At 36.1% G+C, this 14,926-nt stretch overlaps 1 long non-coding RNA gene across 1 annotated transcript; it reads right to left on the reverse strand.

Moving 5' to 3' along the window:
* Positions 1–202: 202 nt before the first annotated feature.
* Positions 203–2,298, reverse strand: LOC126724399 (uncharacterized). Its single transcript, XR_007654965.1, has 3 exons — positions 2,227–2,298; positions 1,494–1,664; positions 203–357 (listed from the first exon to the last, which is right to left on the reverse strand). It is a non-coding gene; the product is annotated as an uncharacterized LOC126724399 (long non-coding RNA).
* Between the last annotated feature and the right edge of the window lie 12,628 nt (positions 2,299–14,926).

Consider the following 14,926-nt stretch of genomic DNA (forward strand, 5'->3'; position numbering starts at 1 on the left):
TCCAACATTTTACTTATTAGAAGACAATGAAATACATTAAAATTCTTTTGGGGAATGTTGTATTAGTTAACTGATTGTTAAAATAAACCAACATTAAACTATTAAACTTTAATTACGGAAACAATATTTCATAACAATTCTAAAATAGCTGCATAGAACAACTTAACATAAAAAATCAATAGATAAATATATGAGATACAAATGGATAAATAAAAGGTTTGTCAAGCAAGATGAGGTTTGGAAAAAAAATAGAAGTCTATCTATATCTTGTGATAATGAGGAAGACACAATAGGTATTGATAAGGGTAATTTCTATCTTCACCTTCTGATCATGATGAAAAAGCAACCACCAACAACCTATAATGATATAGCACATCAACCTATTATGATATAACACATTAAGGGAAATAATTAATAAATCAACCAAAGAATAAAACATACATACGGACACATAAACAAAAACAGAACTCTCACTAAAGTGTTTAACTTCCTTAGACAATGTGGCTCAAGCCACAGTAAACCCTTACATGTAAATTATTTTTGGGGGGGGGGGGGGGGGGGGAACCCAATGACTATCACACTTCACAGCAAAGATTGAATAATTATAAAAATGGAAAATAAATTGAATTGAAATTAAGTCAAGTCAATGTCAATATAAGTTTTTAAAAAAAACATTTTTTTCACAGCAAATTTAGTAAAGAAAATTGAGTATAGCACATACACAGCACTGAAATAGTGAAAAGTAAAAACAGAGATAAAGGGAAATATACATAAAGTTTGAATTGTAACACATCCCAGTATAGAAAATAGTCAAAAAAAGGAAAAAAAAAAAAATTCAAACGATCCAAGTTCAATCAAACAAAACTATCAATTTATATAAACAGAAAAGCTAACATGGTAACTTCACTTTTTTGCTTAGCATCAAAACAAAACAATTAATTATGAAATTCAAACATTACTCCAAAAAAATAAAGCCTAAAGCCTCATCCTTGGACTTGCTCACGGTCCTTGGTGTAAATAAACCTTCTCACGCTTTCAAAAATCTTCTTAAGTACCTCTTTGTTTGATTTTTGAATGCCCTTACAAACACAAAATGTCATTGAGAAGCATTTAGAAATTCACCTAGTGAAAGATTTTAAAATTCTGTACTTTGAAAAGTTAAATTGAAATCTTACAAACATGAGAATGTACTTAGTGACTCTAGTGGAAAACACTTGAACTACATGACTAACCCTCCAAGATAGCAAAATATTATAACAAATTAAGATGCATCAAACATGAAAAGAGCAAGAAACTAAATACATATGAATGGATAAATAAGAAAGGATAACACATTAAAATTTAAAACAACAATTCCATAGCTAAAGATTAAAGGGTTATTCAAATTGTTCATATTATTAAACTCATGTCTCAAAGGAAACAACAATTTCTGAAATTTTTATTGATTCAATTCTTTTAAAAATATTTGTCACTGTCTGTATTTCGCTATATACCTGTTGGTCTGTATTTTCTGCAATTTGCATACTTGTTGCTATGAATTTCTCTGCGCATACCTATTGGTCCGTACTTCTGAACTATTTTCAGCTTCTTGTTCTTTTTGTTTTCAGCTTGTTGTTTCCTCTGTATTTGTATTTTAGGGCCGTCTTATATGTATTTGTTTTCATCTATTATCAATAAATAGGAATGAAAATCCAATTCAGATGCAAAGTCTACAATCTTAGCCCTATTGATCAAATATGGCCAACCTCATTCTACATTACAAAGTGTGTGTATACCAACGAAATACAATTTAAAAATAAAATTGACACAATCATTGCGATATATGAACTATATGGGGAAAAAATCTAATACAGAGAAGTATATACTGGAAAAACTTGATAACAATGCTAGAAAAGAAACATGAGAAACGATATTATAAAGGGAAAAAATGTTTCAACAAAAAATTTAAAACAGAATAAATAAAATGAAAGCTTTAAAGTGTAGAGATATAATCAAAACAAATTAAACCCAAATATCCCAAAGGAAAACCAAATCCAACACAAATAATGGATATTAAAAACCATTCTTAATCCAAATTCCTTATTCAAAACCAAATCTAAGCCAAACAACTTAATGCAATCCAATCTAGTCAAGATACCCAGACCTAAATCAGATTTGATCCCAAATTTAAAAAAAAAAAAAAAAAAATTAAAAACAAAACCAAAACACCAAAAAACAGAGACTAACCGGTGGAGGGAATGAGTTTGACGATGGCAAAGGGTTGGATTGTCGCTTGATGTAGTTGAGGGTAGATTTCTCTCTCTCTCTCTCTCTCTCTCTCTCTCTCTCTCTCTTTTAATCAAACCATGTTTTCTGTTTTAAACTGTGTAGGTTGCACAATAAATAGTTAAAATTTAAAGGCTCAAACGGTGCAACGTGCGGTATTTTGTAACTTTCAAATTGTAAGCGTGGCAGGTTTTTAAGTGGGCAAATTTCCTAAAGTGTCATCACAGCCTTAATTACAGGGAAAGGCTGAAGCAATGGAAGTAAAATTAAAAGTCATATGAAAGAATTGCAGGTTCATACTAAAGCAATAAACCAAACATACTACTACCATATAGATCTTTAGCAAAAGAAAGTTCACAAACTATAGCCAAAAAATTGACCAAAAGATATTAAAATGATACCACTAAACTGGAAAAAATTAATCAAAATTATTTTCCTATAGCTAATTGATTTGAAATATACCCAACTATTTCATTTTTCATCCTATTAAGTGTCAATGGAACTTAAAAAAAAAAAAAAAAAAATTTGTCAAGAACTATATAAAATCATCTATCACCAAACACTCAACTATATCCTTATTTTGTCGTATTCGTGAGTTTCAAAACTGGGCAAGTTGTACATAAATGAATCAATCCTTGAGAATGCGCACATGTTTAGATTTTTTGAGGAGAAACAAAAATTTTAATAGTTGGATTCACTACTTCCAAGATGATAGGCCACAAACTGAATGACCCCTTGTGATAGAAATTAATTAATTAATTAGCCAAGTTATTAATTAATCAATTTATCATGCAAACGCGTGGTAGCACAAACAAATCACCAATAAACTAATTATGTAGCGGAAAATAAATAACATGGTGATTTGTTTACGAATGGGGAAAACCTAACGGCAAAAACCCCACCGGATGATTTTCAGGTCACTACTCCTAAAACTCCACTATTATCACAACAAGCGGTTACAAGTAAAGGAATCCCAAGTACCTTTCCAACCTACAGTTGAACCCTTATCCCAATACTCAATTAGACTTGTTCTATAGTGATAGTTCCCCTTTTGATGCACGACTCCCAAGTACGTGACTAATCAATTGCGCGGATCCTAGTACGCGACTTCAATCACCAACTAAGAAGATTGTTGGTTGCAAAGTTCTTCAATTCATCCACTCGATGAAGATCAAGAAGATGCTTGGTGACAAAACCCTACGATGCACATACACAGCAACTTCTTTAAGAGAAAGAGATGAACTAGGGCAAGAATTTCGTCTCCGGTCACAATTTGCTTGAACAAAGTTTGCTCAATGCTTGTGCAACTTGTGAACTGTTTGACGACCCTTAAAACAATCCTTTTATATGTCTAGAGTTAGGAGAAAGAAAACCCAAAGACATATTCACGGATCCCAAGAAAATCATATCAGAATTCTGAAATTCTTAAACCTCGACAGATAGAAGATGTCGAGCAGGTGTCGAGAACACAGGCCTTTGAACAACTTTCTTAAGCTCGATAGATGCAATTGTCGAGCTTTAATGAATTTGCACTATCAGCTTGTTTTCTTGGACAGACTTGAAGGCTTCAACACTTGATCTTGAAACATGGTTTCTTGAAGTATTTAAACACATCCTAAGTCTACCCAAATACAAGTAAAGTGCATTTTGTCAAAAGATAAGCCAATTACATAAAATAGTGACATATGTTCCTAACAAGTAAAACAAATATGTCCTAACACAAGAGTCATCTGAAAGATTAACTGATCTTTGTACTGATCATGGCAATATACACTTAAGCAATTATATTTTTTAAAAAATTAAAAAAAGATATATGTAAAGAAACATCCAATAGATGTCCTATAAATAAATAGGAAAAAGTACAGATTAACTCTTATAAGAAAGACATAAAAGTATAAATGCATCTTTAGTGACAAATTGTTGTAGGCAAAAAAGTGGTATCCAGCAAAGAAGATATGATTCACAACATTGGCCACGTTTTGAATTCTTTCGTCCCCTCACTATGCAGATTGTAAAGTTAATTACAGAATAGCCCCAAAGCCAATTCAATTCTTAATATCCAAAACAAAAACAAATACTCAAACAAACAAATTCTAATTTTCTAACCTAAATACTTGAATCAAAGCCAAATCTAACCCAAATGCCTAAATCCAACCAAATACCCAAACATAAATCATACTTAATGCTCAATTTTCAGTGGTTGGAGACCAACTATGGTGGTGGTCTAAGATTTATCTCTATGTCATTCCCTTTGTGCCTTACTACCATCTCTCTCTCTCTCTCTCATTACTTTTTCTGTGGGTTTTTGTATTTATAAACTCTAAACTACATAAAGAGTATTTCATAAACTGCATAGAGAGTATTTCAAGAAGAAAAACAATTGAAGTATAAGCATCAGATTTTAAGTTAAAACATAGATATATTGAAGATTGAAGATGCTAATTTGAATAGGAGAAGAAACAATGAGATGATGTGAACCTTTCGTATATGTTGCAAAGAGGAGATGGGGGAAGAGCACAAATACAAACAGCAGATGCCAGAGAGAGGAGATGGGTGCAAAGCACGAACCCATCTATTAGAACAGGTCAGTTTAACTCTTCTTTTGGCTTAAAATTATGCCACAATACACTGCCATCTTTCATTTAAAGAGCCAATTTTGAGAAATTCATCTAACTCTTCTCAAATTTATGTGGAAAATAATTGTTATAAAGTCCTCTATAAGTGGATTATCAAAAAATAAGTCCTCTAGAAGTGCACAATTGCAGCAATAAAGATGAAGCAAACATTAGACACATTAATTCCAATGCTTTTAAGATTTCTAAACCTTGATTATCCAAAACCAATTATAAATTCCCTAAAACTAAACCAAAATCAAACACGAAATTAATTGAATTCAAATACTCCCAAAAGTTTTTAGTATATTGAGAACTAAATCGAATCAAAACCTAATGTAACCTAGATGCCTAAAAAGTCTAAAACAAAAATAGAATATCATGCCCATTGTCAAATTGTAGTACTTTCAAAATGTAGCAAAACCAAATACCATAGTTTACTAAAGACATAAACCGATATTGTGGCTGCTTCAATGTGTGAATCCCTTTATTTATAAGCTTTTTCCACCCATAATTATCTTTCAAAATAAACGTTAAAAATATAAGAGGATTAAGAAAATTGATCGAAGAAACGTGGTACATTACACTATAAATTAGGCAAAAAAAAATACTTCCATCATTCATAAATTGAAAAGAAATCATCTCAATTGAGTTAAGTACTATATAAAGCCTTGAATTACTGAATTTTCTTATGTGACTACATGACAGATTCTCTACTAATCATCTCAACTTGTTGAATGAGTTAAATCAAAATGAGTTAGTAAACTTTAGAACTCGAAGATCAAGACTAGTAAAGGTCCCAATCAAACAAAATTTTACTTGCAGATGTTTTGTGAAAAACTCCATCTTTGATTCAGTATTTTCTAGTGAATCATGTGTGTTTTTCCACCATATTCGTCTTCCTTTGAAAAATTGCCATTTATGGCTTTATATAGTCGAAAAATAAAGGTTTGGGGTGGCTTCCAAGTGATGTGGGATTTGTTCCAAACCAGAATTAAGTGAAAAATATTTCCTTACATAGTTTCTAAAACCCTAGCTGCATACGTATGGCTTGAGTGTGCATACGCATACACGTGTATGCATGTGCGCACACTTTAGGGTTTCCTGCGGCCTTTATTTTCCTAAAATAGTTTTATTCTTCCAAAAATAAGTTATATTTTCCACAAATACTTTTTCAAGTCAATTTTTGTTTGATTAGGCCCTAAACCAACCTTGGACTTTAGAGTACTACCATCATTAGGGAACGGGGGTAAGAGTCATAAGGGGTACAAAATGCGATGTCTATAGATGCCCTTCTTTTGATTTATAAGCTTTGCTAATAGAATCAAAATAATAAGAGACAAAATATTTTGTTTCAGCATACAACTCAGGCCTAACCCACACACACAGTGAATAACATGCATACATGGGGCGGGGTGCAACTCCGTAAAGTTGCGTGGGGTTCGTATGTCTGAAGTCCCATAGGCGTTACTCAGGAATGAGTAAAAACAGGTTTACTATCCAAGAACCTGGTTTGCCAATTGCAAGCAAAAGGCGAGTGACACACTATCCTAGAGTCACTAAAAAAGAAAACCAAACATGGCCAATGGCTTCAACCATCAACCAAGCAAACAAGATGCTCTTACGAGCTAAAATGATACATATATGTGGTGTCCATTTAGGGCTCTTGCCTCAAACTTTTTGTTAGGATGTATGTTTTTCACTTGTTAAGAACATATGTCATGATTTTATGTAATTGACTTATCCTTTGACAAAACACACTTTACTTGTATTTGGGTAGATTTAGGATGGTTTAAATACTTCAAGAAACCTTGTTTCAAGATTAAGTATTGAAGCTTTCAAGTTTGTTCAAGAAAACAAGTTCAGAGTGCAAAATTATTAAAACTCGACAGCTAGCCCGACAGCTGCATCTATCGAGCTTAAGGAAGCTGTTCTTCATTCGGTGTTCTCGAAATCTGCTCGATAGCTGCTTGACACCTTTTATCTGTTGAGATTTAAGATTTTCAGAATTTCAATCTAATTTTCTTGGGATCCGTGAATATGTCTTTGGGCCTTCTTTACTCCTAAATCTAAACATATAAAAGGATCAGTTTAAGGGCCATCAAAGTATTCATAGGTTGCACAAGCTTTGAGCAAACTCTGTTCAAGCAAATTGTGACCAGAGACGAAGTTCTTGCCCTAGTTCATCTCTTTCTCTTGAAGAAGTTGCTGTGTATGTGCACCGTAGGACTTTGTGACTAAGCATCTTCTTGATCTTCATCATGTGGATGAACTAAAGAACTTTGCAACCAACAACCTTCTTAGTTGGTGATTGAAGTCGTGTACTGGGATCCGCGCAATTGGTTAGTCATGTACTAGGAGTCGTGCATCTGAAAAGGGAACTGTCACTACAGAACAAGTCCAATTGGGTATTAGGGTAAGGGTTCAACTGTAGGTTGTAAGATACTTGGATTCCTTTACTTGTAACCATTTGTTGTGATAATAGTGGAGTTTTGGGAGTGGTGACTTGAAAATCACCTGGTGGGGTTTTTGCCATTAGGTTTTCCCCATTCGTAAACAAATCACTGTGTTATTTATTTTCCGCTGCGTATTTAGTTTATTGGTGATTTGTTTGTGCTACCACATGTTTGCATGATAAATTGATTAATTAATAACTTAGCTAATTAATTAATTAATTTCTATCACAAGGGGTCATTCAGTTTGTGGCCTATCAAGTGGTATCAGAGCAGGCACACTCTGATTAGGGTTTAATCTTTGTTGTGTTGATCCATTGACCCCTGTTTGTCATGGATAGAGGACAGTCATTAATCATACCTCCTTTATTTGATGGAACTAACTATGCATACTAGAAAGTACGCATGAGAGCTTTCTTGCAGTCTTTAGATGAGAAAGTGTGGTAAGCTGTGGAGATAGACTGGACTATGCCTACTGAAGCGGCAGCCGATAGGGATGATGCCAAGATTAAGGCGGCAAACTTCAACAGTAGAGCTTTGAATGCGTTGTTCAGTGCTATCACCAATGAGGAGTTCAAGAAGATATCCTCCATTGAAACTGCCAAGGAGGCTTGGACCATTCTCCAGACAACCTATGAGGGTACGAAGGCTGTCAAGGACTCAAAACTTCAGAGGCTCACTACAAGTTTTGAAGAGATAAAGATGGAGGAGGATGAGTCTTTCAATGAGTTCTATGCCAAGCTAAAGGACATAGTGAACTCAGCCTTCAATCTTGAGGAAACCATTCCTGAACCCAAGATTGTGAGGAAAGTGCTAAGATCTTTGCCCGAGAGATTTCGTGCTAAGATTACGGCAATAGAGGAATCAAATGATATTGAAAAGATTCCTCTTATTGAGCTGGTTGGAAACTTGTAGATCTACGAGCTAGGGTTGACAAGAATAGGCAAGTTGGGTAAAAACAAGAGTATGGCACTGAAGGCCAAGAGCAGTGAAACAGATGAATCTTCTGATGATGAAGATTCCAAGATGAAGTCCTACATCACTAGGTAGTTCAAGAAGTTTATGAAGAACGCCAATGGAAAGGATTTCGACAAGGACCGCAGGCAATCCAGTTCTTCTCAATTTAAAGGCCAAGACAAAGGGAAGAAGAATGCTAAGGAAGGTGGTCAGTACACTGTTCCCTTAGGACCTAAGTGCTTTAGGTGTCAAGGGTTCGGTCACATGAAGCATGAGTGTCCTAAATACCTCAAGAGCATTGGGAAGAGCAAGGCACTTGCTATTACCTTGAGCGACATTGAGCCTGAGGATGATTCCGACAATGAGGATGAAGGAATCTTAAATGCCTTCACGGCCACGGTTAATCCTACTGATGGGATTGTTGAAGATGTGGTTGAAGAAGAGGAACTGGTGGAATCTAAGTTTGAGAAGATGGATGATCAAGATGACATCCATACAACCTATGAAAAGCTGTATAAGCTTTCTGAGAAGCATGAGAAATCGTATAGGCTAACCACCAAGAAGCTCAGTGATGTGGAATTTGACCGTGAAGAGCTTTCCACAAAGTTTGATGAGGCTAATCAGACTATTGGAGCATTGAGATTCGAGAACAATTTCTTGACTGAGAAGACCAAGAAGCTTGAAGCGGAGCTGTTTCAAGTCAGAGCTCAATTGGAGAGGACTTTAAGCGCAAAGCTAGATGAGATGCTAAGCATTCAGAAATCTGCTTCAGATCGAACAGGCTTAGGGTATGGTCTTTCTTTCTCTAATACTACTTCTTCTAGTACTACTGTTTTTGTTCCTCCTGCTAATAATGTTAAAACTAAGAACAATGAGATTAAAATTGAATTAGCTAGTGAGAACTTAGACAAGGGTAAATCTATCTTAGGAGCACCCCCTAAACTTGAGAAGAAAGATGTTAAAAACCCTAGGGCTAAGAAGGCTAACTCTCAAAAGCCTAAACAAAAGAAGCAGCATCTTTGTCATCATTGTGGAGCTGCTGGTCATACTTGACCAAATTGCTACAAGTGGCTTGCCACTTAACAGAGCAACGGCATGATAGCATCTGGGAACCAGAATCAGCTTTAATCCTCTCTCGCTCCCCTTGGTGATCTTCTCAAAGCCCTCATGTTCCTTTCGAACTTGAACGGTTTTAATTCTTCCCCTTCACCACCGGTTCAAGGGTTTGCTAGACGGAAAGGTTCTTCCAAGGTGTGGAAAGAAAAGGGCTCCAACTGATTCTATCACTTTCCTCTCTCTCTTCTTGTTTTTGTGTGTGCATTACTTATGTGTTTTGCTTTCATGTTTTTAGTCAGTCTAGTTTTTATGCTTTGTTTGTTTAACATGTTTTTGTTTGGTTATTTTTCAGTTTTTGCTTTGTTTTGTTTTTCTATATAAAAAAAAAAATTGAAAAATCAGAAAAATACAAAAATAGTTTGTGTTTTGTGTACTTTGGTACTTGTGTACCTTGGATGACCATTAAAACAAAGTCTTCTAAACTTTGTATCACTTGTAACTTAGATGAGCATCTCTATGCACAACTAAGCAAGTGAGCTCTGTGACTCGTGTTTGTGATGAGTATGATTAAGTTGTCTCTTAAACTTAACACACATATCACTCCTTTTGACGGGAAGGACTAAAAAATCCTGAGAGAAAGGCATAAATAACCATCTCGTCACTGTTGCTCGCCAATCATAATAAGACACCTGTATGCTTCGACATAGCAAAAGTGCAGTGTCAATGACATTTGTGTGCTTAGGCATGGTAAAATTTGAATGTCAAATATCATTGGGTATTTCTTTTCTCTCTCTAATAAGCCCATGCATGATATGTTTAAAAGAAAAATCAAAAGCAAAAAGATAAAAAATGCTTTAAAAATGATTACAAGCGTGTATTCTAGGAGATGTGAGAGTTATAGGATGTACCTCAAAGGTGATAGTCCCTATCAAGCAATTATGATTGTGTGTGAGTTAAAGTGAGTTTCTCATATCTCAAATCGTTATAACATGCATACACTTATGCAATTTTACGATGTTTTTCACACACAACATGCAATACTCTTTTCTATTCTTGATACATGTGCAGGTACAATGTGATTTGGCCATCATAAGGTTTTACATGTATTAATGTATGCTCACTAAATTTTCTAGACTTGTTTTTGAAATATAAAATTGGTTAGACTTGTTTAGTGTGTGTGTGTGTGTTTGTGGAGATCCATGTGCTTAAATTTTCATTTGAGAGATGATTTTGAGAGCTTAATATGTTGATTGGATCGTTGGTTGAGTTGCATGTTGGATTGCATTCATGTTTGTGTTTTTCACATCTCGAAAAATTGTTTTTAAAAGCTGGCTTGACACCTCCTTGATACCTCCTCGATAGCTGGCTATCTGTCAAGCTTCCTTAAGCTTTTTCTTATCGCAATCTCGCCTGCACCTCGATACCTGGTGGATCTATCGAGATTGGGTCTATATGCTCGATAGCTTCTCGATACCTGGTGGATCGATCGAGCTTCTGTTCTTAATTATGGTGTGTTGATCCTCGATACCTCCTCAACACCTCAGCTATCAACGAGTATTTCCTCGACACCTCCTCGACAGATCCCTCGATACCTGTCGATACTTGCATCTGTTGAGATTTACTGGCTTTCCTATATAAAGCCCCTACGCGATCCGGATCTCATTTCCATCGATCTGTTTCTCGATACTTCTCTGTTTCTCTCCCAAAAACACTCCAATCTCACTCCTATCTTAGTTCTCAAGGATTTTACAAGGTTTTTCAAGTTTTTTCTTCACTTGGTAAGCTTCTAATCCTTTCTCATTCATGCATTTCATGTTTTGAAACCTAGGATTTGGGGTTTTTGGAAATTTTTGGGGTTTTTCAAAATTGATTAGATTTCATTGAAATTTTGGGTTGGGTTTTCACTTAAATGTGTTTAAAACCTCATAAATTGTATCACATTAGCATTATAATGGTGTTTCCTTGCATTTAGATGTATGCTATATGTTTGTGTGCTGATAGGTTTGGATTAGGCTGAGCCCATGATGCAATTTCCTTTGCATGTCACATGTTCATGCATTTCCCATGCATACGTACTTCTTTTCAATATATTTGATATATTTGAAAATGTTTGGGACTTTTCTAATTGTCTTTCTTTCTCTCCCTTTCTGTTGTTTACGTTAGTCGTGTCTATGGCACTTAAGCGTAAATCCACTCTAGCCCGGAACCCTCTTCGTTCCGGTGCTTCTTCTTCGTCTGATTCTACCTTATCTCATATCCGGTTCCGTGATGATGATACCTTTAAAGAATTTTCGGAGAACTTTTCTAGACGAGGCATTCATTCGGAATGCCAAGTCATCTTGATGGATTTTACAGACACCGACCTTCCCTCTGTCATTCACAGTAGGGGATGGGAGTCATTATGTGACGTCTCGATCACCTGTCCTCTCGTGCTTATCCAGGAGTTCTACTCCAACATGCACGAGATTGATCGGTCAGTACCTCTTTTCTTCACTTGCATTCGAGGTACGCGCATTCCTATCACACCGCAGTTGGTTGCGGATGTGCTTCGGGTTCCTAGGATAGATTTTCCTAACTATCCTGGTTGTGAGCGTCTAAGGACTGTGTCCAGGGATGAACTCATGTCTGCTTTCTGTGAGTGCCCTACTGCTTGGGGTGAGCATCTTTTTACACCATTTCGGCCTTTTTCTAAAGGTCCTAGATTCATGAACATGGTGATGACTTTTGTTTTGCATCCCCTTTCTCATTATAACTCCATCACAGAGCCTCGTGCTCGGTTTTTGTTGTCTCTTCTTGAGCATCTTACTATAGACTTCCCTTCTCATTTCATTCTGTCTATTATAGATGTTCATCTAGATTCGGCAACCCGTAATAAACTCATCTTTCCTTCCGCTATCATAAGGATTCTACGCCATTTTTCTGTTCCTTTTCCCTCTTCCGACCACTTTATAGTCATGTGTGCCATAGATTGTGCTACTATTAAACATAGCGAGACCCAGCTTCGATCGTGACAGTCAGATTCAGCAGCTCCTTCCTCCCGTTCTGCTCCATCCCATTCGACTCCATCCACATCGGCTCCTCCTTCTTCTTCGGGCAATGTGTCTCTAGGAGACATCATGGCGTAGTTGCAGTCAATGTTGTCAATACCGTACCGTACCAGCCGGTACGACCGGAATATACCGTACCGGCCGGCAATCCGGTACAGTTGACACCTACGTTTCGTACCAGTAAAAATACCGGCCAATACCGGCTGTACCGGCCGGTATTTGAATACCGAACCGAAACGTAAAAAAAGCCTGTTTTGTTAATTTTGACATTTTCAAGGGCAAGATCGTAATTTTATTAAATCCTAATTCTAAAACCTTAGCACTATCCAGTTCCCGCACAACCCTTTTTCTTTCTTTCTCTCTCTCACGCTCTCTCTCAACTGCTCTGTTCTCTCACTCTCTCGCCCAATCTGTCTCTCACTCTCGGCAGCTCCGCTGCTCTGTCTCTCACACTTCGTTGCTCTGTTTCTCACTCGCCGCTGCTCTGTCTCTGACTCGCCGTTGCTCTATCTCTCACTCGCAGTCACTACTTTGTCGCTGCTACTCTGTCTCTCACTCCGTCACTCGCCGCCGCTGCTCTGTCTCTCACTCGCCGCTGCTCTGTCTCTCACTCTATCGGCCACTCTCAGGTAACATTTTGTCTTAATTTTTTATGTGTGGAATTATATTTCATGTGGAATATGATAAATAAAAACTTGATTACTATGTTTATGAATTGATAGCAAAATTGATTATTGTGTTGGTTCTGTGTTCATGAATTGATATATATTGTTGTTTCATTCTTGATTTTGGTCTCAGGTAACATTTTGTCTTAATTTTTTCTGTGTGGAATTATACTTCATGTGGAATATGATAAATAAAAAATTGATTACTGTGTTTATGAATTGATAGCAAAATTGATTATTGTGTTGGTTCTGTGTTCATGAATTGATATATATTGTTGTTTCATTCTTGATTTTGGTTAGCTTCAAATATTGGGTTAGTAATTTACAACTTAGTATGACTATTAATAAAAAGGTAACTAGAGTTATTAACAAATAATTGATGGTATATATGCAGTGTGAATTATGACTGAAAATCAGTCAAGTGTAGCATCTGGCCCGGCTGTAAGATCCGAGGATCCAGCATGGGCTTATGGCCGTGCTGTGCCGGATGCAAGAAATAACACCCAGTATACTTTTTGTTGTAAAATGATAAGGGGGGAGGAATTACTAGGCTCAAGTATCATTTAGCTGGGATTCCGGGTGATGTTGAAGCATGTAAAAAAGTATCTGAAGATGTGAAATGGCAAATGAAACAGTTGATTGAAGATTTAAAGAAAAGTAAACAGAAAAAAAGAAGAATGAATAAAGAAATTGCAAATCCCTATGATGTAGAGGAGGAAGAGGAGGATGATCATCATCATGTTGAAGGTAATAATGATAATGAGAGAAGGGGTTCAAAGAGTCATTCATCAGTTAGTAATTACAACACCAAGGGGAAAGAAAAAGTTGGAGAAAAGTCAAACATTAAATCCTATTTTGCTCCAAGAACAAAACCTGGTTCTCAACCATCCATAAGGTCTTCTTTGGCCTCAAAGCAAATGGTTGAGAAGGCAAGAATGAATTTTGCAAGATGGTGGTACCATGCTAATATACCTTTCCATGCCGCTCACTTTGTGTATTATCAAGAAGCTTTAGATAGTGTAACAACTATTGGGCCTGGTTTTAAGGGACCTTCTTATCATGACTTGAGGGGGCCTTTATTACAAAAACATGTGGGTGAAATAAATGATTATCTCTTAGATGTGAAAAATGATTGGAAAGTTTATGAGTGTTCAATTATGTCAGATGGGTGGACAAATCAAAAGAGAGCTCCAATCATTAATTTTTTAGTGTATTGTCCTAGAGGTACCATGTTTCTTAAATCCCTTGATGTGTTAGGCCTAACAAAGGATGCGGATACATTGTTTAAGTTGTTTGATAAAGTTGTTCAAGAAGTTGGGCCTGAGCACGTTGTGCAGTTCATTACAGATAATGATGCTTCTTACAAGTCTGCAGGAAAGAAGCTAATGCAGAAATATGGGACATTCTATTGGTCTCCTTGTGTAGCCCATTGCATTGATTTAATGTTGGAAATTTTTTTTGATAAAAGATATTTTCCTATCATTGATGAAACCATTCAAAAGGCTTAAAAGATTACCAAATTCATATACAACCACGGCAAGATTTTAGCTTTGATGAGAAGCGACTTCACTAATGGTAGGGATTTGATTCGTCCAGACATCACAAGGTTTGCAACTGAGTTTTTAAGTCTTCAATGCTTGACTAAGTTCAAGAAAGAACTTAGGCAAATGTTTACTTGTGATCAATGGGTCGAATCTCGACATGCTAGAGATGTCATGGGAAAGGAGGTGGCTGCAATTGTTTTGGAAGATAGAGAGTTTTGGTTACAATGTCAACAAATAGTGAAGATTAGTAAGCCTTTGGTTAGAGTACTACATCTTGTAGATGGGGATGAAAAACCATTAATGGGATACTTGTATGAGGCAATAGAT

Source organism: Quercus robur, chromosome 4 (assembly GCF_932294415.1).
Source record: "Quercus robur chromosome 4, dhQueRobu3.1, whole genome shotgun sequence".
NCBI classification, from domain to species: domain Eukaryota; kingdom Viridiplantae; phylum Streptophyta; class Magnoliopsida; order Fagales; family Fagaceae; genus Quercus; species Quercus robur.